This window comes from Cynoglossus semilaevis, chromosome 1 (genome assembly GCF_000523025.1).
Source record: "Cynoglossus semilaevis isolate Cse_v1.0 chromosome 1, Cse_v1.0, whole genome shotgun sequence".
In the NCBI taxonomy this organism is placed as follows: Eukaryota; Metazoa; Chordata; class Actinopteri; order Pleuronectiformes; family Cynoglossidae; genus Cynoglossus; species Cynoglossus semilaevis.
Genome location: NC_024307.1, coordinates 29954903 through 29973846, shown reverse-complemented (window position 1 = coordinate 29973846; position 18944 = coordinate 29954903). Strand labels below are relative to the sequence as shown.

The following is an 18944-nucleotide window of genomic DNA, read 5'->3' as shown; positions in this document are numbered from 1 at the left end:
GGGTCAACTTAATTTTGTGACTTAAATGCTGCAGGTTTACAAACGCAGACATGCCGACATTGTTTGAGTGATCCAAATCAGACATTCATGTTTCGGAGTAAACATGGGGGGATTACAGTGTCTCAGGCCAGAGGCAGTTTGATATCCTGTTGTCATTTTCAGAGCCAAACATCCATCCCAGCTTTAGCGATTTGGGGAGGTCTTTGGTTTAATTAAATGTGTGTGAGATTAGTCGGAAACATTTCTCTGAAAGGAGTCTTTTTGTTTGCAGTTGGCTTCAATATTGCCCTAGAGGTTTTTACAGTCAAATGATGGAATTATTAACTTTATAGAGAAAACACGGCAGCTGTGTTTCCCTGGCATTTAATTATCAAATTCAATACTAACAGCAATTCCAAAAATGTTGGTAGAACTCTTAAAAATGCAATTACAGTAAAACTTAAAAGAGAAGGAAATGAAACTTTTCACCGACAGTTTCAACTGTGTTAGTAAGACCTGCAATTCACATCAGACATTTGGAAATAAACTTTAAACTCAATGATGATTCAGAAAATATTTAATTCATTGCAGGTTTCATTGGCAAAGCGGGGGTGTAAATGGAGCATTCACCAAAAGCAAGAAATGTAGTCGTATAAGCTGACAATTATTAATCTTGATTTGTTTGTCACTTATTGTATCTTTTTAGTCTAAAATTGCTTCAATTTTGACCTACGTAATGTAATATAACAAAATGTGATTTTCAATGTTTAGTGTTTCACATGAAAGATAATACAAATGTGTAAAGAAAAAAAATTAAATATTGTAACTAAAACAAATCAAGTATTGAGATTTATAACATGAGAAAAGGTTTTTTGCTAACTCTTCTATATAATCTCCCATAGCAAAGCTACATATTCCACATTACACAGGGATTATATGGATATAAACAATATAGTCTCATTCTATTTTTTATGGTTTCTTTATAATATATATATTATATATTGGCTGACAGAGAAATCAACTTTGAAAACTACAATAGTTAATTAATAATGATCATTGAACCAAAACAGTTTTATATTTAGGGCTTTTTTTTACAGCGTACAAACTTTTTTTGTGATTGCAGTAGGCATTGATGTAGGTTTACACAGATTAACTCGTTCTCTCAGTATATACTGAGAGACAGCGACAGTACGACAGTACAGCTGCCCTCGGTCTGCTCTCCTGAAAGCTCAAAGTAAGCACAGTATTTGTATGCCAACAATCAATGCCGTGGACTATGAGGAATGAGCTCCTGACTCTCTGACTGAGGGACAGCATCAATACAAAACATTCACCTTAAACAAGTTGGGAAACACCTTGGGTTCCAGCACTATGTCCCATTGATTTCTGTGCAGCTCAACATGGATTCTACACCATTTAGACATTTAATTCCCTTTCAAGCAAAGTCATTACACAGCCGGGCATTTAATTAAGCAATCACAGCGGTGCAATCTAAATGATTCAGTGTCTAAACGAGGGGCCGAGTTGGCAGTATTTAGATGTGGGCCAAGTTGGCATAATGACGCCTTAACAATCTGTCACTGAGCTGCTTTTGGAATTTTAACTTTTGAGGGAAAATAAAATCAAACTTGTCCATAACTTTTTTGTTTTGTTTTTTACAATCACAGCAAAACAACATACACCATCTTCAAATGGGTAAAACAACAACCATTCCAGTTGCTTGTGTGTTAAAGGAGGTGGAAAGAGTCAGGAGTTCATGGCTGACCTGTTTCCAGTGCAAGAGAAATATCATTTTAGGGACATGGGCACAGATGTGTCTGAGGATGTAGTCGGTGTTGTCACCTCTCCACGCCTCTGTGAACAGGGCAACAGTTTATTGTGTCTGTGCAAGGCCTCTGTGTGCCTGCTCTGCCCTGGCCTCAAATGAGCTCAGCTGTAGACACATTGGATTTTCAGAAACGTTCATTGTTGTGCAGTCAGCGTTCATTTTTTTGTGTGTGTGAATTTTGAAAGACCTTTGACGAAATGACAAACTGCCAACACAGTACTTTTGTCTGAGGAGTGAACTGAAGTTTTCTTGAAGTTAATCATTTCTTTGCCACACTTTGTATTAGCACTCCTGTACGTAAAAACAATTAGGCAAGGACAAAAAGTAGCACTTCTTGTAATTAGTACAAAGCTCCAACAAAGAATAGAAACTACATAATTGAATTCGTGTTCAGTTAAATGGTGCACAAAAAAAACAAGAATGATTCAGTGGTCAGAAATGACAGAATCGCTGTTGATCTGCACTACAAGAAAAGAATCATTTTACTGCCAGACTGCTGTGACACGTTGAAAATCCCTAGACACTTTTCTCTCGAGATTTCTGAACATAAACCTACAGATTGTAAATGTGGATTTCTAGCTACACAATCACACCTGTTTCTTTACAAATCTGTGTTTTTTACCTGAACTTTGACATTCTAAACTCCAACTACAGATGTTAATCAAAGTTAAGGCTTAATCCCGGCCCTGATAAGATGTTCCATTTAGCCAGCTCGTTTTTGTTGGGGGCTCGATCAGGTGAAATGGAGAGGAACTGATTGCTTGTGGTGATTGTGCTGATTGCATTTTAAATTTAAAACTCTCCTTCCTTAAAGGTGGTGGTAAACCCTTTTTAGAGACAAACACAACTCCAACTTTAGTCAATATTAAGGTTCCTAAAAAATCTCAGAGGAATGTTAAAAATACCTGGCTTTAACTTTAGATGGAACACAGCAATTACAATTGACAATTATTGCACAATTGTGAGGTGAAGATCATTTATTATTGTTATTCTATTAATGTTTATTAAACAAAAAGCACATTAATTAATTATCTTCAGCCTCCCTATGTTGAATTTTTTTTTTTTTTTTTTTGCATAGACCGAGAGCGCCCCCCACATACACACCCACACCAGTCAACATATTATGGATGCCTTTGCTACAGCTGTCATATCACTGACATTTCAAAATATAAGATGAAAGGCATTTGCATGAAATACGGGGCTGAATCAAGTATTAGCATAACGGGAGGGTATATTTCCAATTGTGTCCATGCATGGCCTCTCCCAGAGATGACAGATTGTGTCATGTCCTACATATGGTACATTGGTGTTAAACCCTACATGAGCTGCTAAGTGCATGACAAAAATGAAAATGATGAAAAACATGGAGAAAAAAGGAAACAAGAAAGACTAAAAGGCATAATTCATATACTTCTTGCAGGTGGGAAATTAATGTGAAATTTGTGGCAAAAAAAGCAGAGATGAGATATGCAAATCATTTTACAAAATCACAACGTTTTTGGAACGCTTGAAAGACTGTGGTTTAATATCATGGTTTATCACGGATTACATCATGCTGTCTTTGTTTCAGATTTCATCTCTAAAGATTTCTACCTTAGTGTGACATGATATTAGGCTCCTTACATTTGACTATTGCATTGTTTTAACATTTAAATGTTTTTAAGTTAAGGCAGGCCAATGTGACAATAATTATTTTGTTGTTGTTTTTGTAGTAGTAGTAGCCGTAGTAGTAGTATAAGTAGTAGTAATATTAGTAGCAGTAGTTGTATGAGTAACTAGATATCTGTTGTTCACTGGTTTTTTTAACAATTAACAACAGAAAACATGGATCACGTGGTTTAAAAAAACTTGTGAAAGGTATCATCATGCTACTCAACCAATGAGAGCATTTGGGGGCGGCCCAACTCAGCTGAAACTCTAACATGAACCGGGCAGAAGTACTGAACTCTCACACAGCCATTTTAATTATCTAATAAATTCCAGGCAACTTAGATATTTGTAAATATTGCAGCCAAATCTCTGTAACACTGGCGAGCCACAGGTCTGAATTATCATTTTAATACTATACATACAGTTGATCACAGCAGAGGTTTATTGTACTTTGGTTTGTATAGCAGTACAGCTAAAATAAAAGTGCACAATACATCATTTTTATAGTCATGACATAATTTTTGAATTTGAAAAACAATGCTTATTCTTCTGATTATTCTACATAACATATGAAATGCATTACATTAAATTCATATAATCACTAGTTAAATTCTATTTTTTGTGCATCTTCATGAAAATCACCGATCATTGTGAATTATTGGCGATGTTAAAACGTAATGCTGCAAGCCTAATCACATCGAGTGCTCGTTTGTTCATTTTTGTCACTTCTAGACAAAACCAGCTTGTACTCAGCCAACTGTAAAACATGACCTTTTGAGATGAGGACAACAGCTCATGATGCTTGGCTGTGATGAGGAAAGATGATCCAATACAACTCAGCATCTCATCAGCGGTGAGTAAACATGAGCAGCTTGACAAGTGCATTAATAACAGACTCACATCACGGAGATACAGGACTTCACTTCACCGTGAACTATACATGAATATAAATTCAAATTTATATACGAGTCGTAGTGGACCACAGTGGGTCGGGTCAGCTATAAATCATAAAGTCGTGCTGTAAGCTAATAAACTACATTTACACCAAAGGGGGAAACCACTGTTTGATCTAACCATCAGAACAGATCGCGTCACTTATTTTTGTGATTGAGGAAACAAAACATCTTTTTATACACTGTGCATCATTTTGCAAAAGAACTGATGCATATTCCACAGTGAAGACGGGGGCTGTTAGCTTCCTGTTTTCATTACTTTTATCTTGTTTTATTCACACTGTTGTAAATTTAAAAGAGTTCTATCCTACCCTAAATATCACTCAGTTCCTATTGTGAATGTGGCAGAAATGATGAATGCTGGGAGAGTGTTGTTGTACAACTGGAAATTCATCTTAGTGTACTCTTAACAAAATGCTCATGCCTATGGGTTGCTGGGATAAAGAGTGCAATTTATAAAGCTTTGTATCCCCTAAGTCAGTGTTGTATAGTTCTTTGGCAAATGTTATTTAACAATTCATCAAAATGAGTTTTTATTAAAGTTAAAGTATTTAAGCTACAGGAAGTGCAAAAATGATCATCTTAAAGTGTTTTATCTTATCACCTCTACAGGGATTAAATATCAGTTTAATATATCAATTATAGGCCATAAAGTGCACGGATAAAGACTGACAAAAAAAAAACAAAAAACAAACATTAACCTACCTTGAGGTCGAAGGTGTGAAAGTCAAGGAACATTCTCTCCCCTGAGACCTGTGACAGAGTGGGGGAGGGAGAGAGATGAGATGTCAATCATGATTAGGCCATGTTGCAATTACAGAGCAGCTCCCCTGACAGTGATTGATCAATGAGGAACTCCCCTAATGAAACAAGGACTTGGGTCTCCCACTGGAAAATTGACAAAGTTAGTTGGGAAACAGTGGCCCAGATTGCTTAGGTGCTGTGGAGAGTCTGTACAAACACAGTCACTGACAACTAAAAAGAATTCAAATACGTTTGAAACCACCTGTTTATGAATTAATCTGCAGTTGCTCAAAGGTCAGTGCAGTACCTAAACGTACCTCATTAAATGTGTCTATTAAATGTATAGACATGTTGGTACTTTGATAATGCAGTACTGTCAATAAAATATAATTGGAATGAAAAATAAAATTAGTATTATTATTATTATAACTAGTAAATAAAATGAATTGATTGAAATGAAATAAAATAAATAAAAAACATTTCTCTAAAGGCTAAAATTAGTAACTGTGATATCTGTGTTTGTGTTTTGAACAATATTTCAAATGAGAATTTTTAAAAACATTGTAGGTAAGAGAATACAACAGATGTTCTGTACACAATACCAATGAAAGTTGCATCACATTTAAATACTTTTCCACACATTTAAATTCCAGATAGGTCTGATGTATAGCTTTTAACTAATATATATATATATATATCTGAACTCAAGGGCCACTCAAGCGCTTCTTCTTGGTTGGACTGTCAAGTGCAGCCTCATTGTTAAAACACCAGAGACCATGGAAATCAGAGCCTCGAGGCGAAACGCTTCATAAGCCACACTGTTGAAATTCTCTGTGTGATTTAGTCCCGTACACTTCCAAAGAAAATCTGGACCCACTCATCGTCTGACCCATCCTGAGGTGGGACACATTCGCCCTCTCAGCTATTCATGTCGTGTGCACGGGTGAGGAGGGTGCTTGCCAAAAACAACTGGCAGTCGGATGATGCTCGCACACACACCCACAGCTCGGGGGTATGTGCAAACACAGACAGATATATTATGAAGAAAATACACCCGTGCTTACAAAGAGGCATTTGTTTTCACCGATACAGAAATAATATTTCACAGACTTTTGACTGCGTGACTCACAGCACTGAGAATCTGAGCAATGTGTAAACTGAGAAGCCAACATTGTTTTACCCGAGTTGCTGATTAATAGGCAGCGTGCACTGTACTGCACATTCTTTATTAATAGGTGCAGGAGGATCACATAATCTTTTTGTCAATCTGTGTTTATAGGCAGAGTTTTAAAGCTCTGACAGCCCATCAAATCACTGCTCCTTAAATTAGAATGATCAATATCTTAATGATCATGCAAATACAAAGGCTGGCACACCTAAACACACACACACACACGCCAGGCCAACAGCCATTTAAAACTGAAGAACAGAAATATCCCTCTGTGTGTATTTAGGTGATTGATTTAGATGCTGAGTGCAGTAGATTCAGGTCCAGAATATCAACAAGGCAAACAGGAATATACTGTGGGTTCTCTTTTCATGTATCTGAAAGCCCTCAGTGCATTATGTATGAGTGATTCTCAAATCACACTGCAGTTGTGAACTCACCCAGTGCCCCCCGCTGCTAAGATAAGCTCAAACACGAAGGCCTACAAATACTCAGTATGTGATTCAAACATCTTGAATATATGTGCAGCATGCTTTTTTAAAAAAGCAAAATGCAAAAGTAATTTCCATTAACTCACAGGTTCTTTTTGTTTGTCAGTGCATCACTTGTAGATAGGACCAATAGGACCGCCCTCCTCCCCATGCTGACATGTTCACAGTTATTGCTTCACAACTTAACTTAAAACCAAATTCATACAAATGTTCTATTCCTATTTCATAAAATCAAGTTAAAATAAAACAAAATGTATTTGCCCTCATTCTCCCACTAACCTCAACAGACTTTTAGGAAGATTTTTCATTTGAAATAACAATAATAAATATCGACCCCTTCTTAAAACTCTAAAGTGACACTTATTGGTTCTGAAAGTAAAATAAACAGAATACTGCAAAAGTTATCATTTAAAGACTATACTTTAAGCACATACTGTATGTATTGCATTGAAACCAATTACTCAACATGTGAAATGTGTTCATGGTATTTTACCTCTCAGTCATTCTTACTTACATTTCATTGCTTCTTTATTTCCCCCATCAGAAAGGCATGTACAAAATCCGCAGACGTGTCAGAACTATTTAAAATCTGCCTGAAAGGTTTAATTTCCCTCATACTCCTGAATGTGTGTTAATGTGAGTTCAAGGTGTGATGCTATCAGTGGTTTTCAGACGCCGCGGAAGATGCAATTAAAATTTTTAATACGGCAGAATGATCTCAAGTCCTGTGCTTTGACAGTGACACATTAGCTAAATCATATTGTATTGATTCCCTCCTTTATGAACTAAAATTGCACCTAGTGATTTGCATTGGTGGCTGACAAGATGGAATTCACGACAGAGTGAGCTGTCAGATTTGATTTTGTATTTTCTGTCTAATTATGTGACCTATTAAGCTTTCATGGCCAACAATGACCCTTTTTTTTGTTGTCAGTCCATAACTTTGCCCAAACTTTTTTTTTTTATCTGGTCAATCTATCTTGGCACATAACACCAAGTGGCTGAGAATGGGGTGATTTTAATGGTTTGATGATAACAGTAAAAAATGGGTCCTTGGAGCTTCAACTGCTGAAAAGAGGATCTATTTGGAAAGAGGACTTGCTTGCCTCAGCACTTGGAGACACGTATTTAAATGTTTGGCTTTCACCCGGAAAGGCCTAAAGGCAGGACAGCTAAAATGTGGTTGGATGAAAAGTGATGCCCATGTCCCAGGAAATTGCACAGCCATTTATCACCTTAATGAATTATGTCACTGTATTTACAAAAAGAGACACGTTTCTCCAAAGATGTTCCCTAATATCACGATGAGCCTCTGTAAATGTTACTGATGTTAACCCAAAAGACGTAGCCACTTGAGCCAATCAAGTCAGGCTTAGAGAAGCTGAATAATGAATAATATTGTGAAATTCAATCCCTGAAATGGTGAGATGTTTGGGGTGAAGGCATGTGAGAGTGTGAGCTTGGCATATAGTTATTAGCACATGGGCTTGTGTTTGGCCAAAGGCAGCCCATTTATCACACCAACAGATCCAGTCAGAGCAACCAGCTGTACCAAAATTGGGTTGTGGTTGTGGCCAGCTTTTGAGTACCTAGAAACGGTAAAGATCTGAGTGTGTTTTATTTTAAAATGAATGAAGTAGTAGATTAGATTAGTACCTAAAATCTCAGTCATTCAAATGTGACTGCCCACATACACCCATGCATGTTTTGCATTTTGCATAGCAATACATCCACAGTGGACAGTGGAGGGTTCAGAATCATTTCCTTTCTGAAGTCAGTTTCTCGTTACAGTAAAATTATCCGTTGTTCTGTTGTTGCTTTCTTCTTGCTGTTCTTGTTGTGAGATACTAAACTATACTGTGCTCCTCCGCCCCCACGATTTTCCAGTGGTAGTCTTTGAGGTATACATCCACTGACGCGTAATGAAACATGAGGGAAGGACAAAGGCCTCCTTATGAGTTTAACATAAACAAAGCTTTGAGGTCCAATATACAGTAACTCTCTAGTGATAAACATAAACCATTTAACTGCATTAGGGCTCATTTATTTAGATTTCCTAAAGTGGTACCCTGCTCATGTGACTATGTTTGCCCTGTAACAAGACAGTTGGTTGGTTTCTGCGTTTTACCAACCTTTTCAATTATCTCACTGGCTTTTGCACCGGTATGTTTCAGCCTGTTAAATAAAGGTTTACGTGAATAATTAAATGTTAGATTTGACCATTTGTCTGGGTTAAGCAAACAGTAGAGTCAGAGGCCTTACAATGTTTACTAGATCCTGCATCTGTGGACAAATTTAACTGAGTAAAGTACAATCAAAACAGTTTTTTTTTCTTTTCTTTTTTCTGTTTATCCAAATTCAACACTTCAGCAACTCTTCTAATAATGTTGGTGTAATAGCATCACTAACAATCTCCAATATTTTGGTACCTCATGAATACTCAGTCAGGGTAAGGAGATTTAAAATGTAATACAAGGACATCGGAATTGCAGTGTGTGTCATTTTTCTTTTTCTAGGATGTACAGGCTTGTGATATTGCCATATTAGGGATGAACAGATTTAAGGAGACGATGGGTGGATAAATCTCTGGACAGGGTTGAAATAGATGAATCTCAAGTTATTTACCCTTTTTAATTGGAAATGTCTGTCACAGGGCAGCAAGCTGAGGCGCCTGCCAAGCCATTATCTGCCTGCCTTGATCATTTGCAGGTATTTTATGGGGAGTGATGTGCCCAGTGTCAATGGTAGCTATTGAATTTATTTCTCCGTGATTTTAATAGGCTTAAAAATACAAATGCTGCAGATTGAAAAAGGCTGGCAAAAAGTGGATTTGTTAATCATGTCACTACATCATTGGTTCACAGATTAACCTAAGAGTGCTGACAAGATTCTGCTGAGAGGGAAAGCCAAGTGTAAAAGTTTGACATTAACAGTTGGTGTGATAAATCTGCCACCAGTAGATCTTACGCTTACTTTCAAGACTGGTTATAAAGAATAGAGTCTTAGCCTTCAACAGTAGTACGCACTGTATTTTTAATAGTCTTAAACAAGCACAAGGTTCCTCTGAGCAAGCCCTTGAGCTTCCTTCGTAATTGCTCCCCTGTGCCCTGTCGATAGATTCTACTCTCCTGCCTACCTTGAGCTCACACTCCCTGGCTGTCATCCTTGGTACTTTTCAGGTCTGGGCTCCTGAGTGACACAAAGGCAGCACCACAGTTTAAGCTCTGTTGACAAAATCATCTGGGCCCAATAGGGGACACCACTGTGACAATGCCAGCTGTGCTGATGATGTCACAGCAATGGCTGCTTCAGTTCAAAACCGTTCGATGTGAACAGTCCAGGGACTGTGGGGTCGTTTGTGCATGAATATTGAGTGTGAAAAGCACTCACGTAAATGGAATCAGTATGCAGATCCAGAGACAGGCATGTAAAGTATTTACACCGACTGATTTGCTGTAAGTGTCGACAGATTCTTGGACAGCTCCACAACTGCATTGAGAATCGTTGCAGAGAGGACTGAGAGTGCATTCTGTACCAACAAACAGTTCATTGATCTTATTCAGACAGCATCGCAAATCTTGACAACACAAACCTCGTTGTATGGGCTGCGAAACCACACTTGTTTGCATGATATAGCAGAGAAGATGACAACACACAATACAATGATTTGAGGACTATCTGTATTGCCACATGATTCACCGTTCGCGCATTCGTTGATGTGTTTTGACAATAAATACTAAAAAGAAACACTTTGGCTGCAGCCTTCCTTCCCACACACACGTATCTTCTTTCACTGCACTTTGGTGGCCTATCATTGTTGTCTGGAAACAGAATATAAAGGCTCATTTGCACCATCTGCCAGAGGAGGTGAGAGGTGGCAATGCTGGTGCCAAGAGACTGAAGACAGAAAAAAAAGCGTACCTGCTCTCCTGCTTGTTTTTCCCTCTGTGTGATATTCCTTGGCTAAGTTGGTCTTTTGGTGGCTTTCAAATGCCATTGATGATAAAGGAGAGAAGACACTGTGTTCTTTCACACTGTCACTGCAGGAATTAGCCATTTTCTGCTAATGTCAAAGGGTGTTTTAGATGGCAAAAGGTTGTGGGAAAGGTCTGGTTTACTTAAGAGTGTGACGAGTTAGATAGGGTTATTGATACAAAAAAGCTTTGTTCTTCAGTCATGCTGCTGTAGGTGTTTGGAAGACATACCATGTCTGCATGACATTTAGTTGGACTGAAAGAAAACCTAAGGAGAAATTAAGTGAGACAGAACCGTTTTAATGACTTTTAATATACAGTATGGTTGCTGTTCAGACCTTAAGGTAAGACAGACCACCTGTAATCAAGGCTCAAGGTCAGAGCAAAAGTTTGAGAATCCAAAAATTTAAACTGACCAATTCCAGCATTAGCATCATGTTTAATAATAATAATAATTCACATATAAAACAAAATATATCTTATATATATATATATATATATATAAAATAAATCCATACAATGTCCAAAATTTAAGATTAATCATGATGCAAAACTTTAATGCCCTTTAATTTTGTTGTCTTTGAATCATACAGTCTCTGTTCATTAAGACCACTGTGCCTCATGATATTTTGACACCATGAATTGTCTCCTGAAGGAACAGAATTCAATTTCTTTAATATGTGTTTTTACATGCAGACCAAGAAAAAGGGAAAGAAGAGTGTTATGTGTTGCTCAAGGTCCTTTTTAGAAACTCCCTATCCCACATCTCCCTGCACAATTAATTTTATCTTTGGGGTATTATCAAGAGTGAGGCTGGCAAAGCAGCATGACAGAAAAACGGTCCAGAACCCCGAGGCACAAGTTGGGAATTAATCTGTTTGACAAGATCTCTCACAAATGATTTGCCTGGCTTTCCTTCAGTTGGATGTTGCCACTACGCTGCATATAAGAGGGGTTGAAGTGTAACAGTGTGACCTGAAAGGACACAAAACGTTGAGACGAGCAGTGAAAAGTTAAAGCAGCTTGTCAAGTCAGCGTTGTTGTTTATTTCTAGTAATAGAGATATATTTTCACCTTGTTTAAATGACAATGGCTCTTTATTTTTCTACACAAAATACAATGAAAGACCAATGCCTGATCCCAAAATGTTTAATGTCATTCTACAAGGTATTTTCAAAGCTATTGACATGAAGCAGACGTTTGATGCATTATCTAGGATGCAGAAAATTAATCAAAGTAATGATTGAATAATTATCTCAAGTGCAATTAATTAAACATGCCAATGAACTCATCTTGAACAGCTGTCCTAGCTTCACCACTTAATCACTTGTGAGAATTACCAGACACAAATGGAGGACGCCGAGTGCATGCAATAATCTCTGCAAAGTGCATTGTTTACAAATAGTAATTAATATCACACTGTGTATAAGCAGGCTAAGTGACTGCAGTGTAATTCAGTAATTGTACCAGGGAGATTTGGGATTCTTCCCCACTCTTGCCTGATATATATCTGTTAAGACAGGGGACTGTTCATGAGACTAAGTACTGATATTACACATATTCCCACAGATATATAAGGTGGTTTTGTTTCTGTGTTTGATGGCTGCCAGAGTATCTTTTAAAATATTATAGTTTAAATAAATAATTCAATAATAAATACATATATAAATATATTCTTTAACCCATTTACAGTGCTCGATATCAGTTTTAAATGAATCAAATTGTATTTTTTTACACCTATTTCCCCAACATTTTGCAAAAAATACTTTTCTTACTCCAAAAAATGCTAAGTAACTTTGTAGTTGTTCTTCATGAAACAACTGAAAAGTGCTGTTGAGTCTCCTGAGTGTCCGTATTTTGCACCAAACGTTGTGAAATGTCATTGTAGAAGTTTGTGGCATGCTACGATGAGGTAATTTCGGGTATCAGATACTCGGCTTTCATGGTCCACGGAGCCTGACAGTCACTGCGGACTCAGGAAATGGACTGTGAGGTTCTGACATATGAGGGATCTATCTTCAACAGACTGCTGTCTGGAGTTTCAAATGAAGACTGGCAGCAGGAAGCCTTAAAAATGAAGTGTTGAAGAATAATCTCTACTTCACACATGTCTTTTTATGAGTTAAAGCCATTGTTTGTCAGCCATAAAAACACTCAATATCTTTGCTGGAGTTCAGTACAATGGACTATTATGACACAAGCTCAAATTATTATAATCAGTAATTACATGTACTTATTATAACTTTCATAATGGTGCTATTGTCATTAGAACATTAAACCATTGTGGGATTCTGAATAGGCGAAAGGATTATTAGCATATCCATAATGATTTCAATATATCTGATGATACTGTACTCACTATTACACTGAAGAAACCAGATACAACTAAGACAACCTTCATAACTAAACGCCTCCAGTTGAATGTGATGGAAAAATGAAGTAATACTGAATATATATCTGGACCAATAAAAAAACATTATCATAAGGTTACATGTTATTTATTTTTTTGACTGTCAAATGTATCATATTCAATTCAGATTTTTTTTTCAGACTGGTAGGCACTGCACTAATAAGTAAAATCCACAGACTGCATATTTTTTTGGTCAGTTTAATATTAACAATGACATAATTAGGACAACACCTGTCTTACCTGCTGCTTTTCAATAAATGTATTTTTGGAGATAATTTAGAATGTTAATTTATCTTGATTAATAAGGATTAATCCGATTAATCACTATTTTTATCTAATGTTTTTATAACTTAGAGTTACAAAACTGCTGTCCCACTTACCAGTGTACTAGTAATAACCTCAGTTCAAAATTGTCCATAGAAGGAGTTTAATTCCAATCATTTAAGTACACAAAAAGACAGACAAGGAGAATAAATTGCTGTTATTTATTGTAAAAAAAAAAAAGAAATCTTATGTAAGGTTGTTGTTTGCAGCTGTACTGTCACAGCAGACACTGCTTTTAATAGCTTCAGTAAAATGATAGACTTTGACCAGACTGAATTTCAAACTAACTTCAAAGTACGGGCTAATTTTGCTGCTTGTCGTTCGCAAAACATCCCGTCACTTTGATCATTTTATTGTTGGTCCCGGCAGAGTGCTTTGTTGGAATCGATTTTCCTCAAGTGTAATTGGTGTCATGCCTACTTTGGCTAAATAAGCCGTTACAAGATAGTCTGGCTGACTGAAAGAAAAATGCTGACACTTGGTTTGAATATTTGTTACGTAAGATTACTGTGAAAAATAAACATGGTGAGGAGCTGGGAAATATGTTTGAACATTAATTGAAATCACTCTACACTTAATTAGGACATGTCATTTTTGGGAGGGTATAATTAAAGGTCACATGACATGTTCCTCTTTTTCCTTCCCTTTCTGTGATGAGATTAAAACATTTGATGCGACTAAATTCTGAAAAGTACCATTTTAGTTTGACTTTTAAATACACTTCCACTGCAATTCAAACACATTAACGCAAATGGTTTCACCTTTCATCGTGCTCGATGAAAGGCACGGAAGCCATAGCTCACTGTTAGCTAGTCAGATGGGCTTAATGTGTTTTTGTTAACAGAAAAGCACAAGGTCAACATGTTAATGTCTGCTAGTGACTGCAGTTCCCCTGCTTTTGTTGCACTGCATCCTCCCTGTTTTCACCCTCTGTCTTTTTCTCTTCCCATCTGCTCTCCACTGCTGTAAGAGGACAGACCCACAGATGCACACGGGTACACACTCATGTTACCCTCACTCCTCCCATCAGTGTAAAAGTTCAGGCAGAGCCATCCATCCAAACCTGTAGACCATGAAATTAGGTTAAGACGTAAAGCTGTGAATGACACAGGTGTGGATACAAATGAGAGCAACAGAGTGAGGAAGGTACAGATTCAGGACGCCCTGATAGTGTTGCAGTTATAGGCATTTAGAATTGTATTTCACAGTCTCCACCTTCATGTTATTTAGCCTACCTCTCAATGCTGGAGAGAAAGGGTCTGGAAGGTCCATCAGCACACATGCCAGGGATACTGGGAGCTGTCTCATGTTCCAAATGAAGTGGAGATGTCTCAGTAAAAAGTCATGCAAGCTGCTCCTTTCAATCTCTGTTCTTCTAGTCAGACTCCACTTTGGTGGAGAGAAATAGTAGTAACAACTATATTTCAAAATAATATATAATTATAAAACAAAGATTTGAGCAGTTTTTTATTGAAGGATTTCTTTGCACTCCCATTTTTTACTGAAGTCTTGGGATTTTTGGGGGGGAAGTTACAAATGCAAATGCATTTTCTTCCTAGTAAAAGAGAACATGACTTAACTAAATGTTTGCATGGCTAATTTTCTTTTATGGTACTCCATGTGTTTTTGTTGTTATGCTGTTTATTTTTTTTAAGTCTGAATTAGTTACATCCTGATACCAATATCAGTATCAGAATAAAGCTTTATACTTTATTTAAATACCCATACACCTACATACATACAACGATGACAGCTGATCCAGCAAACCAATTCTTCCCCATCAGTTCAGTGTCACATTATCCTCATTGATAGTTGATTAAGGTGTGTCAGCAATGTCAACAGTTAGAGATAATTCTAACATCAGGGCCAAAGACAGGAGCAAAGCTTAGTGTTTGAACTGTTCTGTAATATTACAACAAACACCTGAGGATCTGCTTTAGTGCTGAATATGCCAACGTCTGTTCAGATAATTATATTAAAGTAATTTACTGAGCCTCAGCTCCCTGCACAGCTCAATCAATCTTGTCTCTCAAATAGCCATAATAATAAAGACAATAAACTGCTTGTGTTCTTCAGACAAATACTCCTCTCTTCAGGTCTATTTGTTTTACTTTGTCATCTCACATAGAGAAACTAAGAGCCTCTGTGTGGTGTTACACATCAGATTTGGCTGTGTAAGGCTTCAAAAAAAAAAAAAAAGAAAAAAAGAAAACGAAAATGGAAAGCCGTTTGAAAGGCAAACACATCTACGGCTGATAATGTCAGAGCGCTGTATTGACTATTGCTTTTGCCATAATGGGTATTGACCGCTACATCAATGGGGATTTGCTGACATCTGCAGTCTTACAGAAACTGGAGTTAGAAAAATAAAAAGTCCTAACTGCAATCACTTACACACAGTACACACCAGTGGCAGAATTAGTTTCATTATTTGTAAATGCACAGCAGTATAACATACATACTAAGGATGGGGCTTGCTTGCAGACGTACAGTCATCGGTACATACAGTAAGCACTTGTGGTGTGCCAGGGGTCAAGTGTTTTCCACTGTGAGCAATATGGAAAGTCCTGACGTTAGCTAATATTTCCTGATGGCCTCTTCCTATTTGCATATCAGGTGCTGCCTCAGCCAGCTCCTATTGTCAGAGCTTTCTATTTGAATGTCAACACTATTATTAAAGCTGGTGATGCAACAGCAGGTGTCTCTCCTTCTCTCTCTCTCTCTCCCTCTCTGTCTCTCTGTCTAATGTCCTCCCTCTGTCCATCAGTGCCTTTGTCCTCTCTCTCAGGCTCTCCTTCTTTCACTCTCTCAGGTTTGTTTAAGAGCTATCATTATGTGTCTGTCAAATAGATTTCATTTGGAATCCTTTTTTTTTCTTTTTGCTGTCTTTGCTCCTCAAGCACCCCTATTTTTCTTGGTTTGACACTCTACTTCCCCAGCTCACTCTGACGGTAATGCATGAAATGGAGAAAGCTTCTTGCTGCTGCCTCGCCTCTATTTTCTTATTGTTTACAGCCGTAGCCGTCAGCACTGCTGGAGACTAGCTTGAGGAAAATGGACACTTTGACATTTCACAACCTGCGATGTGGCAGCCGTTGCTATTACTAGTAAACATTGTTGATTACTGTCTTGACAGCTGATGAGCTCTGCCACACTGAGCACAAACCGGTCGAAGTGAGTTCAACACAACAGTACAGGGATGATATACGACGTATTTAGAAGCCATAAAATGGATAAATAAATATTTAATAAGAGCAGGGTTTGTAGCCGTAGAGCCCCATAGTAAGGGAGCTCGTTGAACAGGCGCAATAAAAGTTAAATCATCTTGACTATTACATTTTTTTTTCCAAAACATTTTTTTTTTTTTGAAAATACAATGTTAACATTAGCCATTCGGGATTTTTGCCGTCATTGTTATTTTAATACACAACCTACTTGTTGGTAAAGGTGTGACGTTTTCTATTTAAGTAAATAAGGTTTCTCTGGGAACTTTTTAAAATACTGTAAATAAAGTCATAGTTTAAGTCAGCTACCTGTTCCTTTTTATTTTTTTCTATGAGTATTTACAACATTCATATTGTTTACTGGTAACAAAGTTGACTTAGCTGCAAAAACTATTATAATAGTGACATACAGTAGTTGTACACCATGACACAGCAATAACTGTGGCATGATTAGGTGGAGAGCCTGAGGGGCATTCAACAGGAGGTAATCAGGCAAATGGTAAACATATTGGTGAGATTTTGAATAACAGATTTAGCTGTGAATCACTTGGCAGAAAGCTATGATGTAACCAATCAGCAAAGTGCATTGGATGGTGCATGGAATCTGCAGCCAAAGATGATTCAGAGTCTTGAAATGAGGTCAGAGAGCAGTAAATGATTAATCCATTAAATACTTTCAATATTTCAATGGGGCTCATTTAGGAAATAGATAGTCGGTTCTTTGTCGTGATATACTGGACTGATGTCACCTTTTGTCTGTCGGAAGTCTGGTGAGGCCATAACTCCAGCTGTTGGGAACTGGAGTTAACAGACCAACTAGACATCTACTGACTGATGTAGCTGTCAGATGCGGTGTCACATGTGTCTTGCTGTAGCATTTCCCTCTAATGGGACAGTAATGTTGACAGTTGACACTGTGTTCTACTGAAGAAGATGTGAAACTGGCATTGAGACCATAACCTTCCTCTGAGAAAACTTTACTGTTGTTGTAAATCCGCTCGTTTCCCGCTCACACTTTTATTGGAAGGGAAACGGTGACAGGCACGAAAACACAAACACACTGTTACCTCCTTAAGCACTGCAGTTGACGCTCACTTTAGGGCAAGCTATGCTAACTAGGTGCCACACATGCCAACTGTACGTACTGCGCTTTGAAAAGTCAACACTTGAAGTAACAGTATTCACAAAGAGTTCCAGGCACCCAGAATATGATAAGAGGAGCATTTTTGTTTCCTGGAAACAGGATAACTTTAATCAGTGGTGTGATTTAAGTCTCCTTTCAACAATGTTCCTCATACCCACAGACTGCACAGTAAACACCTTGCTGAGCAGACAAATGGGAGGCGGTCACTGTGACCGACCAAGTGTTTGTTTAGCAGCTGAGATTCTGCTGGTGGCGCTGAATATCCTATATATAACCTTTAACAAACAAAGAGCCGAATCTAGCACAGCTGAAGGTGTTCTTTTTTTAGTTTGCAGCAAACTGTCCAAACTGGTCAATCAGAACACAAACACTTTGAAAAGGTGAGATACTGGATAGAAAATTGCATTTACTCAGAATTCTGTGTACAACTCCCTGAATGGCTGTTCAGACCTTTTCTATCTACTATCTGTAATAAGAGAAAAAAATAACTGCAGGGTTAATTTTGTCACAACTGAGCCTTTCCATATGACTGCCATTAATATCATTCATATTAGCAATGTTTCCAGTTCACTGGCAGAATTTTTCTCATATCCGGTGTGACCTGGATAGACATTTTTTTTTCTTTTTCTGCCTCCCATGGAAGCAATAGCAATATCACATGTCTTTAGAGTTTATGCAAAGCATAACTCCCATTTCCCCCAACAGCACTCGCTCAGCGCAGCCACAGCAAATATTATTAAATGCCTTGCTAACATCCGAGCCCCTCTGCACAGTGCACACGCATACACAAACAAACACACGTGCAAAAACCAGCTCGTCTCTCCCTCCTTGCCTTCCTGTCTACCCACTCCCATCCTCCCCCTTTCGCCTTCTTCCTGGGTATCACAGTGGCAGTGCACGAGGGAGAGAGTGCATTGATCTGCCAAAGTGAGCAGCCATTTCACGGGGGCGAGTCTGTGCAGTGCTCACGTCCCTGAATGGGAATTGCTCATTTCACCTGACTGCCTTGAATATGGCACAGTAGTGGGAAGCCCCGCTGGAGAACGACAGGGGGA

General features: G+C 37.9%; 2 protein-coding genes across 3 annotated transcripts in view; one reads left to right on the top strand and one right to left on the bottom strand.

The window, feature by feature from the left end:
* The window catches only part of LOC103390678 (receptor-type tyrosine-protein phosphatase delta), a 259293-nt gene that overhangs the window by 115577 nt on the left and 124772 nt on the right, over window positions 1–18944 (bottom strand). Inside the window, exon 8 of the mRNA XM_025052801.1 lies at window positions 5116–5163. The gene's annotated coding sequence lies outside the window, so the exon portion shown is untranslated. The remainder of the gene's footprint in view (window positions 1–5115; window positions 5164–18944) is intronic.
* Window positions 1068–18944, top strand: part of LOC103390683 (5,6-dihydroxyindole-2-carboxylic acid oxidase) — a 230759-nt gene continuing 212882 nt past the window's right edge. For both annotated transcript variants that reach the window (XM_025052334.1, XM_025065559.1), the window contains exon 1: window positions 1068–4310. The gene's annotated coding sequence lies outside the window, so the exon portion shown is untranslated. The remainder of the gene's footprint in view (window positions 4311–18944) is intronic.